We start from the raw sequence: 12,703 nt of genomic DNA on the forward strand, positions 1-12,703 counted from the left end.
TTTCACAAATCTCTTTGATAGTGTAGAGGAATCCAAGTGATTTTTGGATGTTGAACTTGTAACCTGCTACGATGCTAAGTCACTCAATTAGTTCCAGTAGATTTTTGAGTGATTCTTTTTTGTTTTCTAGGTATTGGATCATATCATCAGCAAGTAGGGATAGTTTGACTTCTTCCTTACCAATTTGGATGGCTTTGATTTCCCTTTCTTGCCTTATTGCCCTGGCTAGGACTTCCAGTAAAATGTTGAATAAAAGTGGTGATAGAGAGCATCTGTGTCTGGTTCCTGTTCACAAGGGGAATGTTTTCAGTCTGTCTCCATTGAGAATAACATTGGCTGTTGGTTTTGCATAGATGTCCTTTATTATGTTGAGGAGTGTCCCTTCTATTTCTATTTTGCTGAGAGTTTTGATCAAGAATTGGTGTTGGATTTTATCAAATGCCTTTTCTGCATCAATTGATATGATCATGTGGTTCTTTTTCTCTGTTTTATATATGTGGTGGATGATGTTGATTGCTGTTCTAATGTTGAACCATCCTTGCATACCTGACATGAACCTACTTGGTCATAATGAATGATTTTCTTGAAATGTTGTTGGAGTCTATTGGCTAGGTTTTGCAGAAGATTTTTGCATCTATATTCATGAAGTATGTAGGTCTGTAGATTTCTTTTTTATTTTAAGAGCTTGTTTTACATTCAACATAATATGTACATTTAGTTTCATTCCCCATTCACCATGTCCAAACTTAACCCAGTCTCCTCCCCTCCCTACTCTGTAACCCTTCCCCTGTGCCCCTCATATTTATGCACCCTTGTTTGTCCTGCATTTCCTCAATTTAAATGTTGGTCCTCTGGTGTTCCATGGTCTATTGCTCTAAGTGATGTATTAACATAGAGTAAAAAGATAAAATATCTAGGAATAAACCTCACCAGAGACACAAAAGACCTATACAGAGAAAACTATAAAACACTGCTACAAGAAACAACAAGGGCACTACATAAATGGAAGAACATGCCTTGTTCATGGATGCTGTTGTTCTGTTGTTGTTATGTGCCGTTGAGTAGGCCCCAACTCATGTTCATGGATAGGTAGACTAAATATTTTTAAAATGTCAGCGCTATCTAAAGGAATCAATACATCTAACACAATCTTGACCCAGATTTCAACAATTTTTTTAAGGACATGGAACACCTAATTACTAATTTCATATGGAAAGGAAAGAGACGTTGAATAAGCAGAGCACTTCTCAAGAAGAAAAACATAGTGGGAAGTCTCACACTCCCAGATCTTAAGAACTACTGTACAGCCACAGTAGTCAAAACAGCATGGTATTAGTACAATGATAGACAGATAGACCAATGGAACAGAATCTACAGTCCAGATATAGACCCACCCATCTATGGACAACTGGTCTTTGACAAAAGTTCAAAACCCATTAAATGGGGAAGAGACAGCCTCTTTAAAAAATGGTGCTGTCAAAACAGGATATCCACCTGTAGAAAAATGAAACAAAACCCATACCTCACCCCACACACAAAAACAAACTCAAGCTGAATCAAAGACATAAATGAAAACCCAAAACTATAAAATTTGTCAAAGATAAAATACGGACAAATCTGGGAGCCCTAATGTATGACATAAATAGATTGTCAAACATAACCCAGAATGTGCAGGAGATAGAAGAGAAGTTAGATAGATGACTGGGATCTTTTAAAAATTAAATTATTGTATGCATTGAAAGATTTCATCAAAAGGGTAAAAAGAGAACCTACAGATTGGGAGAAAATATTTGCCTGTGACATATCTGGTAAAAGACTTATTTCCAAAATCTATAGAAAACTTCAACACCCCAACACCAAATAGACAAATAACTCAATTCACAAATGGGCAAAAGACTTGAACAGACAATTGAACAGACAATTACCTTGAAGATATACAGGCAGCCAACAGACACACGAGAAATTGCTCACCATCATTAATCATTAGAGAGATGCAAATCAAAACAATGAGATATCATTTAACCCCAGCAATAATAGCAAAGTTCAACAGATCAGATAGTAACAAATGCTGGTGGGGTTGTGGAGAATTTGGAACTCTTGTGCACTGCTGGTGGGATTGTAAAATGGAGCAATCATTGTGGCAAACGATATGGTGTTTCCGTAAAAAAACTGAAAATAGAAGTACCATTTGACCCAGCAATTCCATTACTAGGAATATATCCTAAAGAGGTGAGAGATAGAACATGAACAGACATATGTACACCTATGTTCATCGCAGTATAACTCACCATAGCAAAGAGATGTGAACAACCTAAATGCCCATCAATGGATGAGTGGATAACCAAATCATGATATATGCACACAATGGAATACTATGCACGTTAAAGAACAATGAGGGATACGTGAATCATCTCACAACATAGGTGAACTTGAAGGACATTATGCTGAGTGAAATAAGTCCATCACAGAATGACAAGTACTGTATGAGCCCATTAGTGTAAGAAGACAGAGAAGGGTTTGCTTGGGAAAGGGAACTCACCTAGTAGGTTACCAGAATGGGGAAGGTAGGGGAGGGATTAATTTTGGGCTAGTTGTGGCCTACATGCTGACATGGGTAGGGGGAGGGATATACGGAAGGTTCTATGACCACCATGATAACATTAGGAAATAAGAGGACACCGAATTGTGCACATAAGGGGTAGGGTTTTTTTTTTTTTTTTTTTTTTCCTGGTTTTGGAATCAAGGTTATGCTTGCTTCATAAAATGAGTTAGGGAGGAGTCCATCCTTTTCTGTCTTTTGGATTCGTTTGTGTCAGTTCTTCCCTAAAAATTTGGTAGAATTCTCAGTGAAACCATCTGAGCAAGGACTTTTTTTGTTGGTGATTTTTGATGACCTGTTCAAATTTTTCTTTTCTTATGGATCTGTTCAACTTTTCCACCTCAGTCTGTGTTAGTTTAGGTAAGTGGTGTGTTTCTAGAAATCTGTCCATTTCTTCCAGATTTTCAAATTTGTTGGAGTACATACATTTCTTCATAGTATCCTGATATTATCCTTTTTATTTTAGTTGGTTCTGTTGTGATGTCACCCATTTCATTTCTTATTCATGTTATTTGTATTCTCTCCCTCTTTTCCTTTGTTAAATTTGGCAGTGGTTTGTCAATTTTATTAATCTTTTCAAAAACACCAAGTTTTGGTCTTCTTGATTTTTGCTTTTGTCTTTCTGTTTTCTGTTTCATTGATTTCTGCTCAAAGCTTTACTATTCCCTTTCTTCTGTTGACTGTAGGATTTTCTTGCTGTTCTTTTTCTAATTATTCAAGATGTTGGTTTAAAGAGTGGATTTTGGCTCTTTCATCTTTTTGATGTATGTATTTATTGCTATAAATAGGCCTCTGATCACTGCTTTTGCTGTGCCCCAAAGATTTTTGTATGCTGTGTTTTCATTCTCATTTGATTCAAGGAATTTTTTAATTACATTTTTTTTAAATTTCTTCTCTTACCCAGTCTTTGTTAATGAGGGTGTTGTTCAGTTTCCATGTGTTTGCTCTTTTTCCATTAATCTTCCTACTGTTGATGTCTAATTTGATAGTATTATGATCTGAGTAGATGCTTTGCAGTATTTCAATGCTTTTAAATATATTAAGGCTTGCTTTATGGCTTAACATATGGTCTATCATGGAAATTGTTCCATACACATTGGAAAAGAATGCATATTGTGCTGTTGTTGGTGAACTGTTCTGTAGATGTCAATAGATCAAGTTGGTGGATTGTATTGCTTAACTCTTCTGCATCTTTGTTGAGTTTTTTCTAGTTGTTCTATCTTTCATTGAAAGTGCTGTATTAAAGTCTTCTACTATGACTTTGGAGTCATCTATTTGCCTTTTCAACTCTTTTAAAGTTTGACTTACATATTTTGGGGCTCCTTCATTGGGTCCATAGATATTAATTATGGTTATATCTCCTTGTTCAATTGATCCTTTAATCATTGTATAATGCCCTTCCTTGTGTCGTCAGGTGATTTTGTCTTAAGGTCAATTTGATCAGAAATTAATATTCCCAGTCCTGTTCTTTTATGGTTGCAATTTGCTTGATATATCTTTTCCAAGTCTTCAATTCTTAGTTTATTTTTGTCTTTACCTCTATGCTATGTCTCTTGTAGACACCATATTGAGAAGTTTTGCTTTCTTTTCCAATCTGCAACTGTCTGTCTCTTGAGTGGTGCATTTAATCCATTAACATTCAGTGTAATTATCGACAAGTCTGAATTGATTGCTGTCATTTTGTTATGTGTTTTTCATGGTGTCCCTGGGTTCTTTGTTCCATATTATTTTCTGTGCTGAATTCATTATGTTTATGAATCATGTTATCATTTCCTTTGTTGCTGTTGTTTTAGTATTTACTGAATAGTTGTGCTTGTCCTCTTTTTTTTATTGTGATGTGAAGGTTTATTATTTTTATTTAAGCTTACCCTGTGATTTATAATTTTCTCCTCAAGTGTAGAATAGTCCATTCTATCTCTCAACTCTCTTGAATTCCTCACCATTTAGAAGTTCTGTATCTACACAATATTTTCCTTCTTTTTGGTTTGTAATTATCCTCATTTGCCAACTGATGTCTCTGATTCCCTGTTTGCAATCTTTTAAGCTTATTTTACTTTCGATATGTCCATAGCTGTGGTTTCTGGGTTATGTCATCTTGTGTATCAATGGTTGGTTGTTGTTTGCTATTTTTGGTTCTCTGTTCAAAGGACTCCCTTTAGCATCTCTTATAAGGTTGGTCTGCTTTTAACAAATTCCCTTAGTTTCTGCTTCTCTGGAAATGTCTTAAATTCACCATCCTATTTGAGAGACAATATTGTCGGGTATATAATTCTTGGTTAAATTTTTTTCTCTTTTAGGTTTTATATATATCTCCCCAGTGCCTTCTTGCTTTCATGGTTTCTACTGAGAAATCAGAGCTTATCCTTACTGGTTGTCCTTTGTAAGTAACTTTTCATTTTTCCCATGATGCTTTCAGGATTCTTTCTTTGTCTTTTGTTTTGATGAGTTTGATGATGGTATGTCTTTGTGATTTTCTTTTGGGTTCTATACTGTTTGGGGTTCATTGCACTTCCTGAATAGATATATTCTTATATGTCATCATATCAGGGAAGTTGTCTTCCAACAAATGTTAGACAGCTTTCTCAGTGGTTTTGTTTTTCTTTTCCTGTTCTGGAACTCCAGTTACATGTAGGTTATTCCTTTTGATGATATTTCACATGAACCCTAGGCTTTCTTCATTTTTTTTTTTTTTTAATTTTTAATTTTTATTTATTTATTTATTTATTTTTTCCTGATTGATCCCTTTCCAAAGAAGTATTCAGGTATTTGTCTTCAGTTTCATTAATTCTGTCTCCCATTGTCTCATTTCTACTTCTTTGCCCTTTCAATGTGTTATCTATTTCTGACAATTTAGTATTAATCTTCTGGATTTCTATCTATAGATTTTGAGTCATTTCTAATTTTTCATTTATTTTGTCATTTTGTTCTTGTATTTTATTCCAAAATTCTTCTAGGGTTTTGTCTGTGTTTTACTTGATCTGTTTCTCAATTTTTTGAAGATACCTAAGTATAAATCTTTTGAGGTCCCTTATCAGGGAGTTCTAATACTGGTGTTTATTCAGGGATGTGGTCTGGGTCTGAGTCCTGCTCCCTTGTTTCTACCACTTTATTTTGCTTCTTTGTGTGGACTGTGATGGCTTGTTTTCTCTGAGACATTGTGACATTTTTGTATTTAGATCTCTGTTAACTGTTTGGGAAGAGCAGCTATGGTGAGTCAGGCTCTTTTTGGTAGTTGCTTATCATTGGCTAGTTGATGGAGAAGGAAGTGGTGGATCTCACTCAGTAAGTGAAGCTGTAGTAGGTATGGGTGTTGTTGTGCGGTGTGGGGATTGTTGTTGTTTCCACTCAATTAGACAAAATTAATAATTGAATAATCATCAAAAAAGTAAAGCAAATGGACAAAAAATCCACTGTGTAATCATCAGGAACAATAACACAAAAAATACAAAGGGGGAGGAAAAAGCCCACAATATCTGGGGAGAGGGAAATAAGAGAAAAGAGGTAGAGGAGAAGAATAATGAAGAAAAAAAAAAATGGGAAAAATGTAAAAAAGATAAACAAGAAATGGGGTTAACCATGAGAAAGAAAATAAAATGGAATCAGAAATAGGGAAAAGAGAAAAAGCTGAGAACTAGAACCTGGAAAGGGAAGAATAAAGAATAATAATAAAAAAGGACTAAAGTAATAATAATAATAGTAATTTTTAAACAGACAAAAACAAACAAACTAAAAAAAAAAAAAAATGAAATTGGAGCAGTGCAGAGCAGGGCACCCAGGCTGTTACCGAGCATATAGACTGGGATGGAATTCCTGCCAGCCTAGAAGGTGGGTGGGAGTGAGGGATGGCTGCACCTCCATTCACCAAGAAGATGTGGGGTATAAGCAAAATAAGGGGAATATTGCACCTCTTCAATCCTCAGCGTCTGGAATGTCCCTGTGGTTCCGTACACGTGGAGCCTGTTCTCAAGTCCCTGGAGTCTGGGAGAATTCTGTCTCTTTAAATATCCAAAATGATCAAAATGCTTGTAAATATGCAAAATGACTGTACCCTCTGGACAGGCAAAATCCACAGCTCAGCCCGCCTCCTTCTTCGCTGCTTCCCCTTTCATTCACCAGCCCCCAGAGCAGTCCTCTGTGCAGTCCATGGCTAGCAGGGCTGATTTTTAGGTTAATTCTTAGGACCTAACACCACTTGGCAATATCCAATCTGTCTGTGCCATCAGGATCACTGCCACTGCAGCTCCATATGTCTCCTTTTTTGGTGTTTTCATGTAAATTCTTCTGCTATTTGGAGTTTAGTCTACTCTTATATCCTTCCCTTCAAAGATCAGAGGTCCAGGATTATCTTCTGTATCTGTGTTAATTGGTCCACCCCCCTCTTTTTGTAGAAGAGAATCTGTGAAGTCTTTCTGGCTATTCTGCCATCTTTCCAGAATGCCCTAGCTCAGGATATTTTAAAATATTCCTCAAATAAGAAAGCTCAACATTATCAAAATTTAGAAATGACAATGGTAATAAATATCAGTACTTCACATTTTTAAAAATCACATATTTAACATAAAATATGTTAACATTTTTCAAACTGTAATGGAAATATTTTGATTAGTAACTCACTTATATCTGGCTTTTATATTAGTTAGGAGCTATGGTAACATAGTGCCTAAGGCATTTGATTGCTAACCAGAAGGCTGGCTGTTGAAACCCACCAGCCACTCCCTGGAAAGAAGATTGGGCAATTTACTTCCATAGAGATACCACCTCTGAAACCCAAGGAGGGGTTGCTATAAGTGGAATCTACTCAACCACAGTGAATTTGGTTTGATTTTAGTTTTTATATATACTTATTTTACTGATTTTAAAAATGATTTGTCAGTTTATTTGTTTCAAATGAGAAATGACTAAAGATTTTCTTGAGACCCATGATTCTAATTAATTTTTAACCACTACTAGAATGTCTGTTTTGCAATTTAATTTATAAGAAATGATACTAAAAATGTTCCTGACATTATTATTATCTACTACAAATGAGAAAAAGCCAAATAATTGTCTCTACAGTTTCCTCCATACTTTTACCACTTAAAATGATAAATGAAGATAATTCAATCCTAGCTTATAAATTCTCTAAACACCATACATAATTTTTGCTCAATTTTTTTTGGTTGCCATAAATTGTAGAAAACAATAAAATACATTTTAAAAGCATTCACTAATTATTTAAGCTGTCACCATGAATCAGAAAACTCAAAAGTACACAGCAATGGCAATAAAGTCAAGATAGAAATGATTATCATTATTGTTGTTAAGTGCCATCAAGTTGTCTCCTACTCATAGTAACCCTATGTACAACAAAATGAAACAATACTTCATTCTGTATCACCCTTGAAAATTGCAGTAGCCACTGTGTCAATCCATCTTGTAGGGAGTCCTTCCATTTTTCACTGACCCTCTGCTTTACCAAGCACAATATCCTTCTTCAGGGACTAGTCCCTTCTGACAGCAAGACCAAGTTGGGTGAGACAAAGTTTGGACAGTCTTGCTTCTAGAGGGCATCCAACTGCACTTCCTCAAGGACAGATTTATTATTTCTTCTGGAAATCTTTTTGATTCTTTTGTGGTAATATTTTCAGTATTCTTCACCAACACTGCAATTCAAAGACATCAATTCTTTTCTGTCTTCCTTATTCATTTTCCAGCTTTCACATGAATATGAAGAGACTGAAAAGACCATGGCTTGTTTTAGGCACACCTTTTTCTTCAAAGTGACATCTTTGCTCTTCAACACATTAAAGGGGTCTTTTGCAGATCTGCTAAGTGTGATACAATGTCTCATTTCTTGACTACTTCTTCCAGAGATGTTGATTGTGGATCCAAGTAAAAGGAAGTCCCTGACAATGTCAGTTTTTTTCTTCATTTATCGTGCTGTTGCTTATTGGTCTAGTTGTGAGGATTTTTGTATTCTTTGTGTTGAGATGTAATCCATACTGAAGACTGTAGTCTTTGATATTCATTGATAACTGCTTCAGGTCTTCTTCACTTTCAGCATACAAGGTTGCATCTTCTTCATAGTACAGGTTGTAAGTCTGCCTCCTATGCTGATGTCATGGTATTCTTCATATAATCCAGCTTCTCAGATTACTTGCTCAGCAAATAGACTGAATAAGTGGGGTGAAAGGATATGACACTGACACACACTCTTCCTGATTTAAAGCCACACAGTATCATCTTTTACTGTTCAAATGGCAGCCTCTTGGTCTGTGTACAGGTTCCTAATGAGCACAATTAAGTGTCTGGAATTCCCATTCTTTGCAAAGGTACCCATAAATTGTTATGATCCACACAGTCAAATGCCTTTGAAAAATCAATAAAACAGGTAAACAAACATCTTTCTGGTATTCTTTGTTTTTAGCCAAGATCCATCTGACATCAGCAAGATACTCCTTGTTTCAGATCCTCTTCTGAACTCAACTTGAGTTTCTGGAATTTCCCTGTCAAATATTGCTACAACCATTTTAAAATTTTCTTCAGCAAAATTATCCTTGTGTGTAATATTTATGACATTGCTCAATAATTTCCCCATTCTGTTGGATCACCTTTCTTTGGAATGGGCAGAAATATGGGTTGCTTCTAGTCAGTAGGCCAGTTAGTTATGTTCCAAATTTTTGTGGCATAAATGAGTTGGCACCTTCAGAGTTGCCTCTGTTAGTTAAGTCATCTCAATGGGTATTGCATAAATTCCTGAAACTTGTTTTTTACCAACTCCTTCAGTGCAGCTTGGACTTCCTCTTTCAAATCCATTGGTTTTTGATCATTTTACCTCCTGAAATGGCTGACCATCAGACAATTCTTTTTGGTAGAGTAACTCTGTTTTTTCCTTCCATCATTTTATTTATTTATTTATTTGACAGACTTGATATTTTATTCTCACTATAAAAAAGAAATGAAGTCATACTCTAATTCATCAGAGCCTTCCATCTTCTTTTTATGTTTCCTGCATCATTGAATATTTTGCCCATAGAATCTTTCAATTCAAATATTGCACCTCAGGGCTTGAATTTTTCAGCTTAACAAATACTGAGTGTATTCTTCCTTTTTTGTTTTCTAATTCTAGGTCACTGGGCATGTTATTATAATACTTTGCTTTGTCTTCCCCAGCTCCTCTTCCTTTGAATTTTTTTTTTTCTTTCTGTTCTTTTATTTAATAATTTATTCCATTTGCTTTAACTACTCTCCATTCAGGGAGCTCTGGTAGTGTAATGCCTAAGGCACTTAACTGATAACCAGAAGGCTAGTGGTTCAAACCCACCAGCCACTCCTTGGAAGGAAGATGGGACAATCTACTTCCATAGTGATACTTCCTCAGAAACCCAAGGAGAGGTCACTATGAGTCGTGTCCGACTCCACGGCACATACCAACAACAAACAACAACACTGTCCATTCAAGAGCAAGTTTCAGTCTCTTCTACATTCTCTTTGGTCTTTTCTTTCTCTCCTGTCTTTTTAATGACCTTTTACTTTCTTCATGGGTGATGTTCTTAATGTCATTCCAAAATTTTTCTGCTCTTTGGTCATTTTTGTTTAATGCATCAGATCTATTTTTCAGATGACCTCTAAATTCAGGTGGGACATATTTAAAGTCATATTTTGGCTCTCATGGAGTTGTTTTAATTTTCTTCACCTTAAACCTAAGATTGTCTATGGGCAATTGATTATCAGTTCCTCAGTCAGCTCCTGCCTTTGTTTTGACTGAATGATATTGAGTTTCTCCATTGCATCTTTTTACACATGTAGTCAATTGGATTCCTGTGTATTCTATCCAGTGAGATGCATGTGTGTAGCCACTGTTTATGTTGTTGAAAAAAAGCATTTGCAATGAATAAGTCCTTGATCTTGCAAAAGTTTATCATGCAATCTCCAACATAATTTCTATCACCAAGGCTGTATTTTCCAATTACCAATGATTCCTCTTTTTTCCAACTTTCTCATTCTAATCACCAGTAATAATAAGAAAATCACTGTAGAAGATAGTGGTTTTAAATGTTCAACAAAGAACAGTCTTCCAGATGAGTAATACATAAATACCCACAAAAGAATTCAAATATAAGCAAGTATTTATACCATTTGAATAAAAGAATGAGTCCAACATAAAATGATGTGGGGACATTTTTGTGACTATTCTTTTTTATGGGAGCTCTGGTGGTGTAGTGCCTAAGGCACTTAACTGCTAACCAGAATGCTGGTGGTTCAAACCCCCCAGCCACTCCTTGGAAGGAAGGTTGGGCAAACTACTTCTGTGGTGATAACGCCTCAGAAACCCAAGGAGGAGTTGCTACGAGTTGGGTCCAACTTGATGGCACATAACAACAACAACAACATTCTTTTTATAAGATACAAGTATTTTCAAATATTTTATCAATATTTTTTTGTGTTGAGAAAATTGTTCCCTTTTTGTCCCTTAAATTTTACTTCAATTTATATAAAATTTTTAATGCTAAGAAATACACTGCTACTGAGTTTAGTTTAACATCATCTCTGGCTTATCTCATGCTGACAGAAACTTGTAGTTGTCCCTCAACTTCTATTTGTTTCTCTGTTTTATAGGAGTAGAGCATAAGAATTTTAGCTGTATACCTGGCTACCAGAAAATTGACCATATTTTCCAGTTTTAACTTGCAGCTAATTATGGCCATATTAGATTAGGGGAAATGAATGGGGGCAAAGTTTATTCATCCAAATTTCAAGCCATATCCCAAAGGAGAATGGTAATTTTTTCCATTTTTCCCTTCACCTGTGTTTACTGACTATTATTTATATATTATCCCAGATAGCTGGACCAACAATCTTCCCTTCTATTTATTTACTTACTTACTTTTTTACCAAGATGTGTGTGTAATGTGTATAAAATTGCACACTTAGCAAATTCTGCAGCTAGATGAATTCTCACAAAAGAAAAACTCATGCAAACAGTACCCAGATTAAGAAGCAGAATATTATGAACATTCCAAAAAGTTGTCTCATTCTACTTTTCCTATTTCTATGACAACTTCTGCCAGAATCATGTCTATTTTGACTTCTAGTAGCAAAAAAATATATATTTTTTGAGAGGGGGCAGGTAACAAAAATAAATCATGTACTGTAACGTGTAATTTTCTTCTCCATCTTCTTTTACTCTTCACTCTGTTTCTCATTTTAGCATGTATTTGTGCTTCACTCACTTTCATTATTATACAGTGTTTCATTCTGTGAGTATAATACCATTTCTTTATTCATCATATTGCTGTTGGACATTTTATAGTTTCCAAGTTTTGGATATTATAGATAATACTTCTGTGAATATTTTAGAACATGAATTTTATTGTGTATATATATGCATGTCTGGTAGATTACTCATATTAACAAACTAAAGATATTGCTGTTGTTATTGTTGTTAGGTGTCATTGAGTCAGTTACTACTAGTAGCTCTCCTATATACAACAGAACAAAACTCCTCCCAGTCTGTACCATCCCTACCATAATCACCATGTTTAAGCCTATATTGTAACCATTGTATCAGTCTATCCCATTGAAGGTCTTCTTAGTTTGCTAACATTCTACTAAGTATGATGTCCTTTTGCAAGGACTGGTCCCATCTGATACTATGTCCAATGTATATGAAAAGAAATCTCACCATCCTTCTTAACAAGGAACATTCTGGCTGTACTTCTTGAAAGATATATTTTTTTTTCCTTTTTCTGGTAATCCATGGAACATTAAATATTCTTGACAAATACGTAATTCATATGGATTAATTCCCCCTTGGTCTTCTGTATTTCTTGTCTATCTTTCACACGTATATGAAGTGATTTAAAATATCATAGTTTAGGTCAATTGATGGATGTTTGCAGCTGTTTCTTGTCATTTTGAGTCTTGCCACATCAGCAAATGAAGATTCCAACAGGTTTACTCTATTCAGGTCATTAAGATTGCCTCTATTTGGAGGAGGCAACTCTTCCCCAGTTGCATTTTGAGTCCAATCTGAGGGGTTTTTCTTCCAGCACTGTATCAGAAAATGACCTGCAGATACTCACACAGTTTTCTCTGGCTTGTTTTTTTTTTTTTTTTTTTTTT

The sequence above is a fragment of the Orycteropus afer genome, unplaced genomic scaffold, assembly GCF_000298275.1.
Source record: "Orycteropus afer afer isolate SDZICR_OR568_19922 unplaced genomic scaffold, OryAfe1.0 scaffold00364, whole genome shotgun sequence".
In the NCBI taxonomy this organism is placed as follows: domain Eukaryota; kingdom Metazoa; phylum Chordata; class Mammalia; order Tubulidentata; family Orycteropodidae; genus Orycteropus; species Orycteropus afer.